The 18,744-nt window shown below is 44.4% G+C and overlaps 1 long non-coding RNA gene across 1 annotated transcript; it reads left to right on the plus strand.

Moving 5' to 3' along the window:
- The first annotated feature begins 6,041 nt into the window (after nucleotides 1–6,041).
- On the plus strand, nucleotides 6,042–17,307 carry LOC125446610 (uncharacterized). Its single transcript, XR_007246436.2, has 3 exons — nucleotides 6,042–6,181; nucleotides 14,376–14,495; nucleotides 16,987–17,307. It is a non-coding gene; the product is annotated as an uncharacterized LOC125446610 (long non-coding RNA).
- Nucleotides 17,308–18,744: the final 1,437 nt, after the last annotated feature.

Here is an 18,744-nt window from a genome sequence, read left to right on the forward strand (position 1 = left end):
TTTTTGTAAATGATTTGTATTATAGTTCTGGTTCTGGCTGAAAGTTAGTGCACATTACAGACATCGACTTAGCCATGATTAAATGGCGGAGTGGACTCGATGTGCCGAATGGCATTACTTTCACTCCTATGTCTTATGGTCTTAAAGTGAATGACAAATTGGCCTCTATTGCAAGGGAATTGGAAGAAAGAAGCCTTGCTGCAGTTGCATGGGGCTTTAGTGAGACCGCAGCTGGAACATTGCAGTTTTGGCCTCAATATTTAATGAGGATGTACAGATATTGGAGGCAGTAAAGCGAAGGTTCACCAGATTGATCCTGGGATGAAGAGATTACCCGATGACAAAAGGCTGATTAAATTGGGAGGATACTCTCTGAAGTTGAAACGAATGAAAGGCGATCTTATTGAAACATTTGCAATCCTCTAAGGGCTTTAAAGGATAGACGCTACAGGAGCTGTTTCTCCTGGTTGGGGAGTCTTAGAGCTGGAATCTAGGACAAGAGAGTTCTGTCTCAGTGTTGGAGGAGGCATCATTAACACTGAGACAAAGAGAAATTACTGCAAGAACTGTGCATCTCCATCCAGAAGGGTCAGAGATTCTGTTTTTTTTTATTCCCTTTGGTTAAATTAGTTATTGCATTTAAATATTTCTTTTATTTTTCTGAATCATGTTATGGCCATCACTGGGTTATAAAGAGTCAGCTGGTGTCCAGACAAATATTTGTACAATAACACTTGCCTGTTGTGAGATTTTCTCGAACAGCTGTAATCTGATGGTGATGGCACTCCCACAATGACATGGAAGCAGTGATAGTGATAGTTTTGAAGTTTGGAAAATCAGCTAGACTTGTAAAAGATGGCCTTGTGGCATTATCGCTGGACTGTTAATTCAGAGACCCAAGACAATGTTCTGGGGACCCAGCTTTGAATCTCACCACGGCAGATGGTGGAATTTGAATTCAATTAAAATATCTGGAGTTAAGAATCTAATGATGACCGTGAATCAATTGTCAATCGTCGGAAAAAAATCTCATCTAGCTCTCTAATCCTTCTTAGGGAAGGAAACTGCCATCTTTAGACGGTCTCTGTGTGATTCCAGATCCACAGCAATGTGGTTTACTCTTAACTACCCTCTGGGCAATTAGGGAGGGGCAATAAGTGCTGCCCCGGCCAGCGACTCCCTCATCCCGTGAACGAATCAAGGAGGAAAAAAAAATTGAAGCTGTGGCAGAAAGCCACAGCAAAATACTGCTGCAGTTGAAAATTATACAGGATGGGACCTAGAAAAAGTGTGTTGGTGAAATAGAGCTCTGCAATGATGAAGGATGGGTTGGAAGATAAACAATGTTTGAATGTGACAGAGGAGGAAACTCGCATGGGCACTGGAAACCAGGATATTGTGAGTGGGGAGGGGGGTTAGTGGCAGTAGGGATGTTGAGGATGTTCAAACTGCCCTATGTCTTTGCTGTGTCACTTTCTTCAAAAGGACGCACTCTTTTTGCAGATAATCTTCAAAGGAATAGATATTCTTCAAAGTAAGCCAATGCTGCAATTTCACCAGTGAAACTTGATTAATTGGGTTCTATGAATATTCACCAGGATATTACAGTATGTAGTAGTAAAGGTTTTAACATCCTGCACAATCTGAGCTCACTTTTATTTTCACACATTCCTTAAATAGGACTTTTTTTAAAAATTGTTTTATGTTGATCACGAAAACTATCACACACTGGAAGAGTCTAAGTTAAATTAAGAAAGCTCAGTGCAGATCTATAAAGGCAAATTGTACTTGTCTACTGGATTTTGTTTTTTTGTGAACTGATGAGGGGAATGCAGTAAATGGTGTCCAAATAGATTTTAATCAAAATATTTGCCAATACAACATAAAAGCCTGGTTTAAAAATGTTACCCAATTTCAGGCACACTATTTGAAGACTAGTGATCAAATGGATAAATTAAGGTTAATTCAGAAGCTATTGACTCCTTTGTTTGTCAAGAATCTATCTATCTCTCCCATAAGAATATCCCATGACCCTGCCTTCACTATTCTTCAGGGGGAAAAGAGTTCCAAAGACTCACCACCTTCTGAGAGAGAAAGAAAATCCTTCTCGTCCATGGTGACAAACTTGTTAGTTAGCGAAGAGTGATGATGGTATGTACAACAGGAAATAGGCTAGTGGAAAGGCAAACAGCAGGTAAATGTCATTTAACACAGAGAACTGGGAATGATGCATTTTGGCAGTGGGAACAGGGAGAAGCAACAGAGTGCAGGGGGAACTGAGACCTGGAGTTGTACACACGTTGATTTTTGAAACTGCCAGTCAATATTAAGGAAGTTGTAGGAAGAGCATTTGGGATCTTGAATTCATTCAGTCAAGGCATTGAGTACCAAACTAGGAAAATCTTGCTGAAAATTTTTATAAACCTCTTGCTAAGCTCCAACTTATGGAGTATGGAGTCCTTTTGGAGTCACTTCACTTGAAGAACAATGTGAGAATTCTTGAGACAGTGCAGAGGAGATCTCCCCAGAATGATCGTGGGGCATGTGATATTTTAGTGGCAAGAGTGGGTTGAAAAGATGTGGGTCATTCTTGAGGTAAAAGGGTTTGAGAATAAATATGCCTGTTCAAGGTTATGACAAACTGAGATAAAGGGGAACCAGGATGAGCTGTTCCCATGGCCCTAATGATAAAAAGATTAGGAGACACATCTAAGATTTTGGACAAGTGGGGTGTGAGTATTACCTTTGTTTCAGTGTAATGAGTGGAACTCACTGCTCCCTGGAGAGGTACAAAAAAAAGATGATTTTAAAGGGAAATTGAATAGGTCCACAAAGGAAGCAAATGTACAGGTCAACAAGGATTGGAAAGGGGAAGGGAGCTGACTGGGTTACTTTGCATGACCTGGTCTAGGCTGGGGCTGTAATTGGTTCCATGACTGTGGCTTTTCATGTTACATATTTGAGACGTTCTATCACTGGCAAAGCTGGCATTTACTTCCCATTTCACGTTGCCATTCAGAAGGTGATGGTGTGTCGCTTTCTTGAAATAGGGTAATCCATATGTTAAGAGTGCATCAATAGAGTTTTTTTTCATTCATTCATAGTATTGGTGACGAGGCCAGCATTTATTGCCCAGAGGGTTGTTCAGAATCAACCACATTGCTCTGAGTCATATGGAGGCTCATTATAGCAGTTTACCTTTCTCGAGAGCATTAGTGATCCAGATTGGCTCTTCCTCCAGGACATCATTAGACTTTTAATTTTAAGTCTCAGATTTTTATTGAATTCAAATTCCACTGCTTGGCATGGTTTGGGAATCTGAAAGGTGTTTCAGTGAGTTACTATAGGTTTGGGGGTTGGGTGTGTTGCTTTGTATTAAGCAAACCTAAGATGCTTTTCATGTTGTAGGTCGATTTGAGTGGGTGTATCTAAGGTTTGTTTAATACGTCCCCAACAGTAATGTGACCCTTTGATCTTTTACTGAGAAATTCTGCGTCTGATGCCGCCTCTTCCACGAACACCTGAAGAAGGAGTGAGGCTCCGAAAGCTTGTGTTTTCAGACAAACATGTTGGCCTATAACTTGGTGTGGTGTGATTCCTGACCTTGCTTTCCCCCCCGCCAGAGGAGCCAGTGCCTGAGCTGGGAGGTGTGCAATGTACACATTTGTTTTTCTGGGCACAGTGTGCGGTGATGGCATCGCCTGAATCTATCACTGTGAGAGCAGCAAACCATTCTCCAGGGACCCCGATATCCACAGGTGGCTGGGGGCAACAGCTCCGCAAAATTCTCAAACTGTGCCCTCCTGGGGGCAAGCCTCATACCCCTGGAACCCACCCCACCCCATCCCATCCCCAGTTTGAAACTGGCGCCAGCCTGCAGCATATGTCACTTCCCCTCCAGGCCAGTGCGAAAGGCAGATGTGAACGGTGATTAGGAAGTCAGACTGCAGCCTTTGTGCTTCCCTCAGTGACCACCCGAAGGTTGCAGGAACAGCAACTCAATTCCGCTTGGGAACCCTGCAGCCCAATGGTATAATGTGGATTTCACAAGCTTCAAAATCTCCACTCCCCCCACTGCATCCCAAAACCAGCCTAGCCTGTCCCTGCCTCCCTAGCCTGTTCTTCCTCCCTCCCATCCCCTCCTCCCACCCCCATCTCCCACCTACTAACCTCATCCCGCCCCCTTGAACAGTCCGTCCTGCCGGGACTGACCTATCCCCTCCCTACACTCTCCTCTCCACCTATCTTCTCTATCCATCTTCTCTCGGCCTCCAAGATAATAAATTGTGAGGCTGGATGAACACAGCAGACCAAGCAGCATCTCAGGAGCACAAAAGCTGACGTTTCGGGCCTGGACCCTTCATCAGAGAGGGGGATGGGGAGAGGGAACTGGAATAAATAGGGAGAGAGGGGGAGGCGGACCGAAGATGGAGAGTAAAGAAGATAGGTGCAGAGAGTATAGGTGGGGAGGTAGGGAGGGGATAGGCCAGTCCAGGGAAGACGGACAGGTCAAGGAGGTGGGATGAGGTTAGTAGGTAGATGGGGGTGCGGCTTGGGGTGGGAGGAAGGGATGGGTGAGAGGAAGAACCGGTTATGGAGGCAGAGACAGGTTGGACTGGTATTGGGATGCAGTGGGTGGGGGGGAAGAGCTGGGCTGGTTGTGTGGTGCAGTGGGGGGAGGGGACGAACTGGGCTGGTTTGGGGATGCAGTAGGGGAAGGGGAGATTTTGAAACTGGTGAAGTCCACATTGATACCATTAGGCTGTAGGGTTCCCAGGCGGAATATGAGTTGCTGTTCCTGCAACCTTCGGGTGGCATCATTGTGGCACTGCAGGAGGCCCATGATGGACATGTCATCAAGAGAATGGGAGGGGGAGTGGAAATGGTTTGCGACTGGGAGGTGCAGTTGTTTGTTGCGAACTGAGCGGAGGTGTTCTGCAAAGTGGTCTCCAAGCCTCCACTTGGTTTCCCTAATGTAGAGGAAACCACACCGGGTACAGTGGATGCAGTATACCACATTGGCAGATGTGCAGGTGAACCTCTGCTTAATGTGGAATGTCATCTTGGGGCCTGGGATAGGGGTGAGGGAGGAGGTGTGGGGGCAAGTGTAGCATTTCCTGCGGTTGCAGGGGAAGGTGCTGGGTGTGGTGGGGTTGGAGGGCAGTGTGGAGCGAACAAGGGAGTCACGGAGAGAGTGGTCTCTCCGGAAAGCAGACAGGGGTGGGGATGGAAAAATGTCTTGGGTGGTGGGGTCGGATTGTAAATGGCCCCTACTGCATCCCTAAACCAGCCCAGTTCGTCCCCTCCCCCCACTGCACCACACAACCAGCCCAGCTCTTACCCCCACCCACTGCAACCCAAAACCAGTCCAACCTGTCTCTGCCTCCCTAACCGGTTCTTCCTCTCACCCATCCCTTCCTCCCACCCAAAGCCGCACCCCCATCTACCTACTAACCTCATCCCACCTCCTTGACATGTCCGTCTTCCCTGGACTGACCGATCCCCTCCCTACCTCCCCACCTATACTGTCTCCACCTATCTTCTTTACTCTCCATCTTCGGTCTGCCTCCCCCCCTCTCCCTATTTATTCTAGTTCCCTCTCCCCATCCCCCTCTCTGATGAAGGGTCTAGGCCCGAAACGTCAGCTTTTGTGCTCCTGAGATGCTGCTTGGCCTGCTGTGTTCATCCAGCCTCACGTTTTATTATCTTGGAATTCTCCAGCATCTGCAGTTCCCATTATCTCTGATTCTCTCCGCCTCCTCTCGCTATTTATTTCAGAACCCCGTTCCTCTACCCCATTTCAAGAAGTGTCTCGGCCCGAAAGGCCAGCTTTGCTGCTCCTCTGCCTGCTGTGTTCATCTAGCTCCACGCTTTGTTCTCTCGGATTGGAGAGACACTGGGCTTCCCTAACACAAACAGCTGTATGTTCCGGCGGACGATCGGGCGAGTTTGTGAACCGTTCGCCCGCGGCCTGAAGGGCTTCGATCGGGTTAAAGGGGCGAATTAAAACTCTTCTGTCTCAAAGAAGCCGAGAAACTTCAGCAAGTCCAGCATACTTTCTGAAGGAGTGTCTCGGCCCGAATCGTCAGCCTTCCTGTTCCTCTGATGCTGCTTGGCCTGCTGTGTTCATCCAGCTCTGCATCTTGTTACCTCAGATTCTCCAGCATCGAGAGAGAGAGAGGTAAAGTTTCGGGTCCGGCGTAACTCAGATGGTTATGACTCCAGGGTGGAAAAGTGATATCCTTTGGGTTCATTTAATCAGTGCAGAAAAATAGGCGCTGGCTGAAGTCAGGTTTGTAATGCGGCGGAAAATGATCGCTATTACATGATAAAACACGCAGTAACTATATGTAATACTTATATAAACAATTACACCGTAAGGACCGGTGTTGTGTAAGCAGAATTGTGTCATCAGTAATTCCAACACAGTTTTGAACTGAATGAGGGGGGAAAAAAATCCCTGGTTACTTTTAGAATCTGATTCCACTTTTAGGATTGCTAAGAGGGGCCAGGAGATGTCAGAAGCGTATTTTTGTAGAGATAGTAGGAACTGCCGATGCTGGAGAATCTGAGAACAATCTCTGAAGGGTCTAGGCCCGAAACGTCACCTTTTGTGCTCCTGAGATGCTGCTGGGCCTGCTGTGTTTATCCAGCCTCACATTTTATTAACAAGGTGTAGAGCTGGATGAACGTAGCATCAGAGGTGCAGGGTTTCGGGTTTTGAAGAAGAGTCCAGGCCCGAAACAGTTTTGCTGCTCCTCTGATGCTGCCTGGCCTGCTGAATTCATCCAGCTCTGCACTTTGTTGTCTCTATGTTTTTGTGGTTAGAGTATCGGAGCAGAGGCGGATAAACTGAGTCGGCATGCAATTAGCCACTGCGGCTTTTCGCCTACTCCTGCTTTATTCTCCGCCTTCCCAAACACCCTGAATAACTAACCACAGCTGGCAGACTCTATAGAGATTTCTATAGAAAGAGAGTGTGATAACTGTGCAGTGGTGTAACTGTGACCTCAGTAATCATGTGGTAGAGATTCTGCTAAATACTAGGAGCACAGCTTTTCACAATACGTATTAATGATTTGGATGAGGGAACAAAATGGAGCATCTCCAAGTTTCCAGAGGATACCAAGGTGGGTGGGAGGGTGAACTGTAAGGGTGCAGAGATCTATCAGCATGATCTTGACATGTGAGTGGGCAGATCAATGACAGATGCAGTATAATATGGATAAATGTGAAATCATTTACTTTGGAAGTGAAAACAAGACAGCAGATTACTACCAGAATGGCTGTAAATTGGGAGAGGGGAGTGTGCAGTGGGACCTGGGTGTTCTTATGTCCCAGTCGCTGAAGGTAAGCATGCAGGTGCCAGCAGGCAGTAAAGAAGGCAAATGGTACGTTAGCCTTCATTGTGAGATGTTTCAAGTACAGGAGCAGGGATGTGTTGTTGCAGTTATACAGGACCTTGGTGAGTCCACCCCTGGAATACTGTGTGCAGTTTTGGTCTCCTCTTCTGAGGAGGGATGCTCTTGCTCTCACAGGAATGCTGGGAAGGTGTGCCAGGCTGATTCCGGGGATGGCAGGACTGACATATGAGGACAGATTGACTAGGTTAAGATTGTTTCTGCTAGGGTTCAGATGAATGAGGCGGGAATGTCATAGAATTTCATAAATATCTAACAGGCCTATACAGTTTGGATGCAGGGAGGATGTTCCCAAAGGTGGGTGTGACCAGAAATAGGGATCAGTGTTAGGATGCAGGGTAGGCCATTTAGGATAGAGATGAGGAGTCATTTCTTCACCCGAAGAGCAGTGAGCCTGTGGAATTCATTGCCTCAGGAAGTATTTGTTGCCAAAGCATTGAGTGTATTCAAGAGGCAGCTGGATGTAGCACTTGGAGTGAATAGGATCGAAGGTTATGTGGAGAAAGCAGGATTAGGCTCCTGAGTTGACGATCAGCCATGATTGTGATGAACAGCAGAGCAGGGCTGAATGGCCTCCTCCTGCTACTATCTTCTGTCTTTCTATGTTAGAGTGGAGATGCTGTACCAGAGAAACGCTTTCAGGATGACCCCACTCTGAAATGGAACGGACAGAAAAGAACAGGCAGACATTGTGAACGTAGGATAAGTCACACTCCCTGTATGTTTTTCTGATCCTTCAACAGTGTCACGCTGTTGTCTCATGGTCAGCTTCAACAGACAGACACAATGTGGACATGTTATCCAAGCCTGGCGCAGGATTGAGGGCTGTGCAGCACATTGGAGCTGCAGATATTTTGAATCAACCTGTTCAGTTGTATTGTAACACAACACTGTAGTTGAACCTAGACCTTCAGGACCAGAGGCAGGGACACTAAGACCATGGCACAAGATGCTGGAACTAGTCTGGAGTGGAAGCCAGCACCGTAGGCGAGAACAGCAACTGAACCCATGTCCTTGGCATTGCTAATATCACACTTGAGCAGTCTGAATGGCCACTGCAATAGATGACCTCCAACTACTCATTCAAAAATCAAGTTCACATGCGAAGGGTTTTCCGAACCTACTGCCCGAGTTGGGGTCAGGGTGAACGATAAATTAGACTTGGAAATCTTTAAGTTCTGCTTGAGAAACTGAGCACATTTGGAGAATTGATCCAGCTGGTGGAAAATAGCTTCTCCTGCTGGGAATGGTGCTGAGGATGGACTAAACATGGAAGTTGAGGACAAGATGTTTGTCACAAAGCATCCTAAATTAATTGAGTGAACCAGCTTTGAATGGAACTATTCAGCCCATCCCACCTGTACCAACGTGGACAGATTTACCTCATTGTTCCCAGTCTCCTGCATACCCTGGTACTTACTTACTCTTCCAAGTGATTATCCAGTTCATTTTGAAACTTCCTGATCAATCTGTTTCCACAGTCACTTAGGCTGTGGCACAGAATATAGTGACACATTTCATAACTTTTTTTCTCATTGTTGCTACAAGTTCTTTCCATGCTGACCTTGCATCAATGCCCTTGTGTGCCCAATCCTTCCGTTCATAGAATATTTTACTGTCTGTTTACTGTATAAGACTATTCAGGATTTGAAACACCTCTATCAAATTGCACTTGACTTCCTCTGCCACCAGCTCCCCCAGTCTGGCCATATAAATAAAACCCTTCATCCCTGGCACAATGTCAATAAATTATTTCTGCACCTCGCCATGAGTGTGACTCTCCACTTAAAGTGTGGTGCCTGGTATCGAACAGAATATTTTAGCTGATGCCTGATTTTTAGTAAAGTTTAGCACAACTTCCTTACAAGAATATTCATGGACTGTTGCTTTTGTAATGAAGCATATTTTTTTGAGTAGCCGTCTTCAAATATTTGTTTGATCTTTCATTCATTCTGGGATATAGGCAAGTCAGGATGAAGTGTGACTTAGAGGGGAATTTTGAGGTCGTAATTGTCCTATATCTCTGCCACCCTTATCCTTACAGTTGTTAGACACGAGTTTGGAGTGTGCTGTTGAAGGAACCTGGTGAATTACTGCGGTCCATCTTACCCATGGCACACACTGCTGCGACTGTGCATTGATGGTGCAGGGATTGAATGTCAAAGGTGGTGGGTGTGGTGCTAAACTGCTTTGCCCTGGATAGCATCGAGCTTTGGGTGTTGTGGCTGCATCCACCCAGGAGTGCCTTTGATCACTTCCCTGACTTGTGCCCTGTAGATGTTGGACAGATAAACACTGGGGAGACGGTGGGTGAGTTACTAGAACTCTTAGCCTTTGAACTACTTTCATGGCTTAAAGGGCACAAGGTTGGCCCAGTTTGGTTTCTGATCAGTGATAACTGTAAGGATATTGATAATTGAGAATTCGTGGACGTCAATAGAGTGTGGTTAGATACACTCTTGTTGGAAATTATCATTGCTTGGCATGAATATTACTTGCTACTTGCCAACCCAAGTGTGGATGTTTTGCAAATCTTGCTGCGTGTGGACATGAACTCCTTCAGTGTCTGAGGAGACACAAATGATCATAGATCATAGAATCCCTACAGTATGGAAACACTGTTCGGCCCAACATGTCCACACCAACCCAAGCAGCATCCCACCCAGACCCATCCCCATATAACCCACCTAATGTACACATCCCTGAGCACTACAGGCAATTTAACATTCCAATCCACCAAACCTGCACATCTTTGGACTGTGGGAGGAAGCCGAAGCACCTGGAGGAAATCCATGCGGACACTGGGACAATGTGCAAACTCCACACAGACAGTCATCCGAGGGTGGAATTGAACCTGGGTCCCTAGTGCTATGAGGCAGCAGAGCTGACCACTGAGCCACCGTGCCACCCAATGAGCCTATGAATGGTTCAGAACATCGTAGCCACATAATGGACACACCAGCTCTGTTGTTCTGATGAAGTGAAGGGTCAACAGTTTGTTTCTGTCAGTCGGCTCGTATTGCTTCATAACGTTTCATTTACCAAAATGTATCACGTCACATTTCAATGTTAAATTTTATCTGCCATGTTTCCATTGATAAGACTGTAGTTGGCCAAATTGGATTTGTCCTGCTCTTTGTGTACAGGACATAGCTGAGCAATATTGTTAGGTAGGTGCCTGTGTGGTAGCTGTCCTGGAATAGTTTGATGTGGCTTGTAGCTAGTTCTGGAGCCCAGGTTTTCAGTATTCTTATCAGAATGTTGTCTGGCTCCAAAGCCTTCATAATACTGAGTGCTTTCAACTGCTGCTTGATATCATGTAGAGTGAATTGAATTGGCTGAAGGCTAGCAACTGTGATGCTGGAGAACTTTTGGAGGAGGCCAAGGTAGATCACTGTCTCCGTATTTCTGGCTGAAACTGAAATATTTTGCCCAGTTGTTGGTATGCATGGCCTAGTGGTATTATCGCTGGACTGTTAATCCAGAGACCCAAGTGAAGTTCTAGGGACCTGGGTTTGAATCCCGCCACAGCAGATGATTGGATTTGAATTCAATAAGTATCTGGAATTAAGAGTCAATTGATGACCAAGAATCCATTGCCAATTGTCAGGAAAAAACCATCTGGTTCAGTAACGTCGTCTCGGGAAGGAAACTGCCATCCTTACCTGGTCTGGCCTACATGTGACTCAGAGCCACAGCAATGTGGTTGGCTCATAACTGCCCTCTGAGCAATTAGGGATGGGCAATAAATGCTGCCTGGCCAATGATGTCCTCATCCCTTGAATGAATAAAAAAAATTCATATTAGACTTTCACATCATTGAGGATGGGCGTATTTGTGAATTCTCCTCCTCCTCTTAGTTGTTCAGTTGTCCATGACTAATCAGACTCAGTGTTTTAGGACTGCAGAGCTCATGTCTGATCTGTTGGGTGTGGAATCATTGTGGTCTGTCCATCACATATTGTTTCTGTAGTTTGGCAAGCCCTGTGTTGTAGCTTCATCAAGTTGATATCTTTTTAAAGTTTTCCTTGGTCTGCTCTGGGCATACCCTTTACACTTCTCTGAATTGGGTTGATCTCTTGACTGGATGCTAATGGTGAAGTGGCTACAAGCTGGACCTATATATTGCATTTATTACTGCACTTGCTATGAGCTTATGATGTTCTAAAACACTCTATAGCATCAAAGTACTTCTGAATTAAAGTCACTGGTGTAAATAGGAAGTAGCGAGTTTTGAGAAGATTTGTAGCTCAGGTTGAGAATTCCTAGAGGTATGTCATTCCAACCGGAACTCAACAAACACATTGATCTGGAGCCCATCTACCATCCTCTGAGAAAAAGAACAGGAAATGACATCACCAACCCAAGGAAACCTAAATGGATAGAAAGCGGGACATAACACCAGCGCTTCACCAGAGGCTCACTGATGTTACCTAGGATGGTGACGAAACGTCTGAAAACGAAACTTCCAGCTTAGCGAGCAAACTCGCATCCAGAATATAGGAAGTGCTGTTACTAATGCAAACACAGTAATGCTCAGACATATTGACACTGGTGGGATTAATATAGCCAAAAAAAATCCCCTCTTCTTTGAAAGTATCATCAGATTTTTATCCCCTGGTCAGAGGGAAGACAGGCCACAGTTTAATGTCTCATGGTACCTCTATTAATTCATCAATGCTGCATCAGATGGGAAACTTGATTTTGTCATGTCCTGGGAGCAGAACATTAACTTAAAAACCCTTAACTCAGAGGCAAGGCAACTAAATGCGTTCCAGGTAGTGCCTATAATTCAAAAAAAACAAAAGAACTGCAGATGTTGTAAATCAGAAACAAAAAACAAATTTGCTGGAAAAGCTCAGCAGGTCTGGCAGCATCTGTGGAGGACAAAGCAGAGTTAACATTTCGGGGCCAGTGACCCTTCCTCAGAACCGTCCTCAGTTCTTATAATTCTGCAGTTCCCAGTCTATGGATTAGTTTTACCAGTGAAAACCCTGACTGCACAATAAGGATTACAGACAAATGTATCAGACCTTGGTTTTTTTTCCAAAGGCACTGTATCAAAATTCTCTGGAGGTTTTGATGGTGAGAGAAGTAATATTCTGGAAGATAAGATGACAGTTTCACCAACTGTAATTTGCTCTGAAAAGTGCAGTTATGATCTTGGAGTTCTCGGAATAATTGATAGTCCTTAATATTCCCGATTCGACGTTGCCGATCTGCAGGCAGACCAATGACGGAACAGATCATGATGGAGAATGGGACTTGTTGGTGGGGTTAGACTGCTGTGTATGTAACAGGTTAGCACATGGGAATGTTCTTGATGCTGATTTGTCAACAGTGTCGAAAGGTCCTTACTTGACTAAGGAATTTCATGGGTTCATGAAGCATGTTCCAGACAGAAGCAGTTTTCTGGAGACTAAGTCATTGAGGGTTGTGGAAATAGTACAGGAAAGTGCTTTTGAGGCAGATGATCAGCCATGATCTAATTGAATATAGGAGCAACTTCAATGGCCAACGCCTGTTCCTATGCTCCATCTCTAATGAGAGATCCAGTGTCTGGGGAGACATAGAACCCCTCAATGTTGTGCCGACCTGTCATACCGATCTCAAGCCCATCTAACCTACACTATTCCATGTACGTCCATATGCTTATCCAATGACGACTTAAATGTACCTAAAGTTGGCGAATCTACTACCGTTGCAGGCATTCCCTTACTACTCTGAGTAAAGAAACCACCTCTGACATCTGTCCTATATCTTTCACCCCTCAATTTAAAGCTATGCCCCCTCGTGCTCGCCATCACCATCCTAGGAAAAAGGCTCTCCCTCTCCACCCTATCTAACCCTCTGATTATTTTATATGTTTCAATTAAGTCACCTCTCAACCTTCTTCTCTCTAATGAAAACAGCCTCAAGTCCCTCAGCCTTTCCTCGTAAGACCTTCTCTCCATACCAGGCAACATCCTAGTAAATCTCCTCTGCACCCTTTCCAATGTTTCCACGTCCTTCTTATAATGCGGTGACCAGAACTGTATGCAATACTCCAAGTGTGGCCACACCAGAGTTTTGTACAGCTGCAGCATAAACTCTTAGTTCCAGAACTCGATCCCTCTATTAATAAAAGCTAAATCACTGTATGCCTTCTTAACAGCCCTTAACAGGATCTGTTTACATGGACACCGAGATCTCTCTGCTCATCTACACTGCTAAGAATCTTACCATTAGCCCTGTACTTTGCCTTCCGGTTACTCCTACCAACGTGTGTCACCTCACACTTGTCCGCATTAAACTCCATTTGCCACCTCTCAGCCCAGCTCTGCAGCTTATCTCTGTCTCTCTGCAACCTACAGCATCCTTTGTCACTATCCAGATAGTGTGTTTGTTTGTTTTTTTTGTGGATCTTCCCTACACTCTGGTGAGGGACCATTAAAAGTGAAAGGGATTGCCTAGTTTTTATCAATAGAATTCTGACACAAGATTTCAAATAGAAGACCTCTTATTGTTGACCTGCACACCAGTTCTAGTCTCTCCAATGGGATACGTCCCTTCAGAATTCACTCTTAGGCTTTCTTACCAATAAAAATCAATAAATTATCCCCCTTGTATCTCATTTTCCTCCATTTATGCACTCTTTTTTTACAGCCAGTTTCATTACCTAAGCTTTTGCCTATCAACCCTAATATGTGGCACGGTGTCATTAGCTTCAGAATGTTCATATGAAGTACCTTTTATTCTACTTAATAGCATTTGATAAGTAAAATGTTGGTCGTGGGACCTTGCTGGGTGAAAATCAGTTGTCTCACTTCTTTACATTACAACAGTGACTTTATTTCAAAAGTACTTCTTTTGCCTGTAAAGTTCTGAAGTTTCAACAGCTTTAAGTGCAAGACATTTCTTTTTAACACCTTCCCAGAGTCTCTAACATGGTCTAATTTCTAATGTTACATACAGCAAACAGTTCAGCCAGTCACTGAACCATGAGGATCCTCAATGAATACTTCTTGACAAAATGTGCCTTCAACTTACTTCAGCTGTTTATTCTACTGAGTTACTGCATCCAAATTACCAGTGGTGAGTCCTGAATCTAAGCTAAAATAATTGTTTCCTCATTGTATGAGTTACTTAGAGTTCCATAATTCCATTACAAATATTGCTTTTTGTACTGAGATGGTGTGTTTCTACACAGCAAATTAAAATGTATGTTACAAATTAACTCTCAGAATATGGGTGCTAGGTTCAAGGCCAGATTGAGAGCCCATTCCTAATCGCTGCAGAGAAGGTGCAAATCAATTTCCTTCTTGAACCACTGCAAGTAGTTCACACAATGTTGCAAGGGAGGGAGTTCCTGGATTTTGAAGGAACAGCAATATATTTTCCAACTCAGGATTGTGATGGCTTGGAGGGGAACTTACAAGAGTTGGTGTTCCCATTTATCTGCCGTCCTTGTCCTTTTTTAGATGGAAGTTATTGTGGGTTTGGAAGCTACAGGCAAGGATGCCTGGTGTTAGTGCAGTGAACAGTGTCATTGTCATTGATACACCCAGCTGCGACTGAGCATTGGTGGTTAAAGGAGTGAATATGAAAGATGGTGGATGAGGTGCCAATCAAGTGAGCTGCTTTGTCCAGGATGACATTGAGCTTCTTGTGTTTTGTTAGATTTGCACTCATTTGGAAATGCACTTATGTGACTAAGTGGAGACTATTTAATCATACTCCTGAATTGTAACTGAAAATTGTATTGTTTTTAACATAGCTGACTATTTTTTTGGGAAATGTCTTCACACTTGCCTCAAACTGTGTGATAAGTATGTTGACATTTCTGCCAATACTGCTTCTGAGTGAGGTGTCTATCCTTGTGACTGAGTGATATCTTTCTGCAGGAGATGTGTCACTGTCACTCCCTGTCCAGCACACCTTGCTAGACATTGTGATTATGAGCACGCAAGACCATCCTCATGTACTTATGCCAGAGGTAGTAGCCAACTGAACCCTCCATGAGAGTCAGCACCTCCCAGCAGATATGCCCGATATGCGGCACAGGGTGGTTGGTAAGCAGTTTGTATTGGGGTGGGGCGGGTAGAGGTTTAACGGGGAACAGCTTTGGAATGGCACCATCAGGAAGCAAGGGGCTGTTTGACTGAAATCTGTAAACTGAGGAAAGACTAACTTTTTGGCAGAGTCCCACTGACAAAGTAACAGTCAACAGTCAGTGTAACAATGAGACAGTAGTCATTTTTGACAACAGAGCTAAAGATATTAAGGTGCACCTCTGTAAATCACACAGGCTTTAGTTGGCATGTCGTATCCAGTTTAGGGCACCACACATCAGGAGGGATGTCTGGAACGTGGAGAGAGATGGAGCGAATGGTGCTAGGATTGAGGGACTTCAGTTTTATGGAGAATCTGGAGGAACTGGCGATGTCATCTTTAGAGTAGAGAAAGTTAAGGAGAGATTTATTAGAGGCATTAAAAGGGTTTTGACATAGTTGATAAGACTCTGTTTCCACTGGGTTATTTGGCAAAAATGAATTGTCTGGGAGAAGCGGAGACATTTACTGCTGCAGTGAGTTGTCCCTTTGGGAATGCAGAAAGCACGGTAAAAGTAAATTCTGTTTAGAACAACTCCTGTGATGTACCTCTGTGTTAATCCACGTGAGGTCGTGTGTTAAAATGCATCACTTATAGTGACAGCTGATGAGGCGCACAGACAGCGAGGTAGTAAACCAACTTCCCTAGAAAAGGAGGACAGCTTTTGGCTTGAGTGCTGGAGACAATGAGAGAATAGTTCACAGTTTCTTTCATGTGAGATGTTAAACCAAGCCCCTGCCTGTATTGTCAGGTGAATGCCAAGGCCTCTGTGGACAGTATTTTGAAGAAACATGAAAGTTTTCCATGATCTCCTGACCAATAATAATCCCTGAACTAACATAGAGAAACAGCTTATCCAGTAATTATCAAGCTGCTGTTTTTGAGACCTTTCTTTATACAAGTTCCTCTGCTGTGTTTCCTACATATCAATAACGACTACACTTCAAAATATTTGTTCGTTTGCAAGTTGTGCTTAAATGCAAGCCTTTCCTATTTGTTCTCTTCAAATTTTGAGGTCTGTTCAGACCAGGATTAAACTTTGTGTAAATAAACTGAGTCAAATTTAAATAAAAGCTTTGGTGACTAACCTCTGTTCTAATTCATGTGAGTGGGGGATCACGTGCTGCAGAAAACCACCAGTGAATTGTCTGTAATCTTCTGTCCACTAACAGTATTTGACAAATTGTTGGCTTCACTCCAGACCTTTTCTACTGCTTGTGAGGCACCTCCCTTTCAGTGATTCAACATCAGCAAAGTGTGCCCTAGGGATTTTCCACAGTGGCATTTGGAAATGGTGGAGAGTATACATGCTGTAATGTTGAAACAGGCCACAGTGACTTTGCACCATAGAGTTCAGTGGCTGTCTTATTGACAGTAAAAGGTGATTCACAGGTCCAATCTCAGCACGTGAAACAGTGCCAAAATCTCACTACACTTTGTATGCAACAATCACTGTTTCTATTATTGCTCATAGGCAATGTCAAAATGGAATCTTACCGTGCTCCCGGAAGCTCTATGTTCTTCCCTGGAGTTGATGAGTATGAACGGAGCACAACAAAATTTTACCAATGGAAAGTGTCCAATGGGGGTACAAAGAATGGGCTCAGTGCGGGAGTGCTACTGTTTCACGTTGGGGCTGCAGAACCTTCAGTATTAAATAAGTACACACGTCGCCTTGAATTCTTCCCAACCAATGGATCGTTCATCCTTCATCATTTAACTTCTTCAGATGAGGGTCTTTATACACTTCCCATCAATCTACGTGATATCATCATTCAAAATGTTCAGCTATGGATAGTAGGTATGCTTGTTTCATGAATTTAAGCGGCAATGATCTGTGCTATGGGAAAATACATCAGATGTACCTACGTAACCTGTCCCTTATTCTGAGACTGCATCCCCTGGTTGCAAACCTCAGACAGGAAACATCTTTCCTGCCTCCACTATAAGATGCCACTATATTGCCTTTAAGAATTTTAAGTTTCATTGTGATCGCCTCTCATTATTCTAAACTCCAGGGAAGTAAGGCCAGTCTCTTCCGTCTCTCCTCATAGACAATCCAGGTAGTCATTAAAAGAACCTTCACTGCCCAGGGCTGCAAAGGAAAGTACATCCTTCCTTAGTTATGTGGGGTCAGAACTGTGTACAACCCAGGCATGGTCTCACGAGGCACTATACAATTTTAGTTTACTCCTGTACACACAGCCTGTTGTGATGAAGGGCAACAATTCATTCACTTTCCTATACACTTGCTACAGCTTCATGTTAGCTTTCAGTGACTTGCTGGCAAGGATACCTGGTCTATTGAACATTAACACCGCTAAATGGCTCACTGTCTAGAAAATACTCTACACCTCTGTTCTTCCCACCAGTGGATGCACTCGAACGTATCCACTGCTTCATGCGGTCGGTTTAATGACTACGACATCACTGTAGCAAGTCAGAGTAAACATCAACAAAAACATTTGCCCATTTACTCAGCCTGTCCAACTCTCCTGAAATCTCTTTGTTTCCTCCTCACAACCCCTGTTTCCATCTGGTTTTATGTCATAAACTCTCTGCTAACTTTTTATGATTCACATACAGGGACATGCAGATCTCTCAGTACTGCAGCTTTCTGCAGTCTTTCTCCATTTAAACAATTTCTGCTCTTCGTCTTCAATTCTTCCTGCCGAGGCGTACAGTCATGTAATTGCCAATTTTTTTTGACAACTGACAACCTGTCTGTATCCATTTGCGGACTTTTTCTACCCTTTGCATTGTCAGCAAATTTGGCTGCAATACAGTTCACCCTTTCATCGAAGTCATTAATCCAGCTGGCGAGTAGTTGAGGCCCCAGAACTGAACACTGAGACAATCCACTCATTAGTTTGTCAACCCTGAAACGCAAGCCACAGGAGGGGCATGGGTGGAGTGTGAAACTTATGTCAGACATCCTGCCAGCCCACCTACCTGCCCCTGCAGGTACTTTGGTGTTCAGGTACTTGCAGACTAATTTAGTTCTTAACTAACCAGTTAATGAGCTGTTCAGTGAACCTTTCACCAGCTTTCAATTCAGTGGATGATAAGGAGTATGGGAATGATACATTTGCCCCCTGATCCTCCAATGGACAGGCAGATCTCTCTTGCACTTTCTTCCACCTCCATACTTGATGATTGTAGTAAAATTCCACCGTCCACTCTTGCAGGATACAAACCTGGGTTCCTAGAACATTACCGTGGTATCTGGATG

The sequence above is a fragment of the Stegostoma tigrinum genome, chromosome 34, assembly GCF_030684315.1.
Source record: "Stegostoma tigrinum isolate sSteTig4 chromosome 34, sSteTig4.hap1, whole genome shotgun sequence".
Classification (NCBI taxonomy): Eukaryota; Metazoa; Chordata; class Chondrichthyes; order Orectolobiformes; family Stegostomatidae; genus Stegostoma; species Stegostoma tigrinum.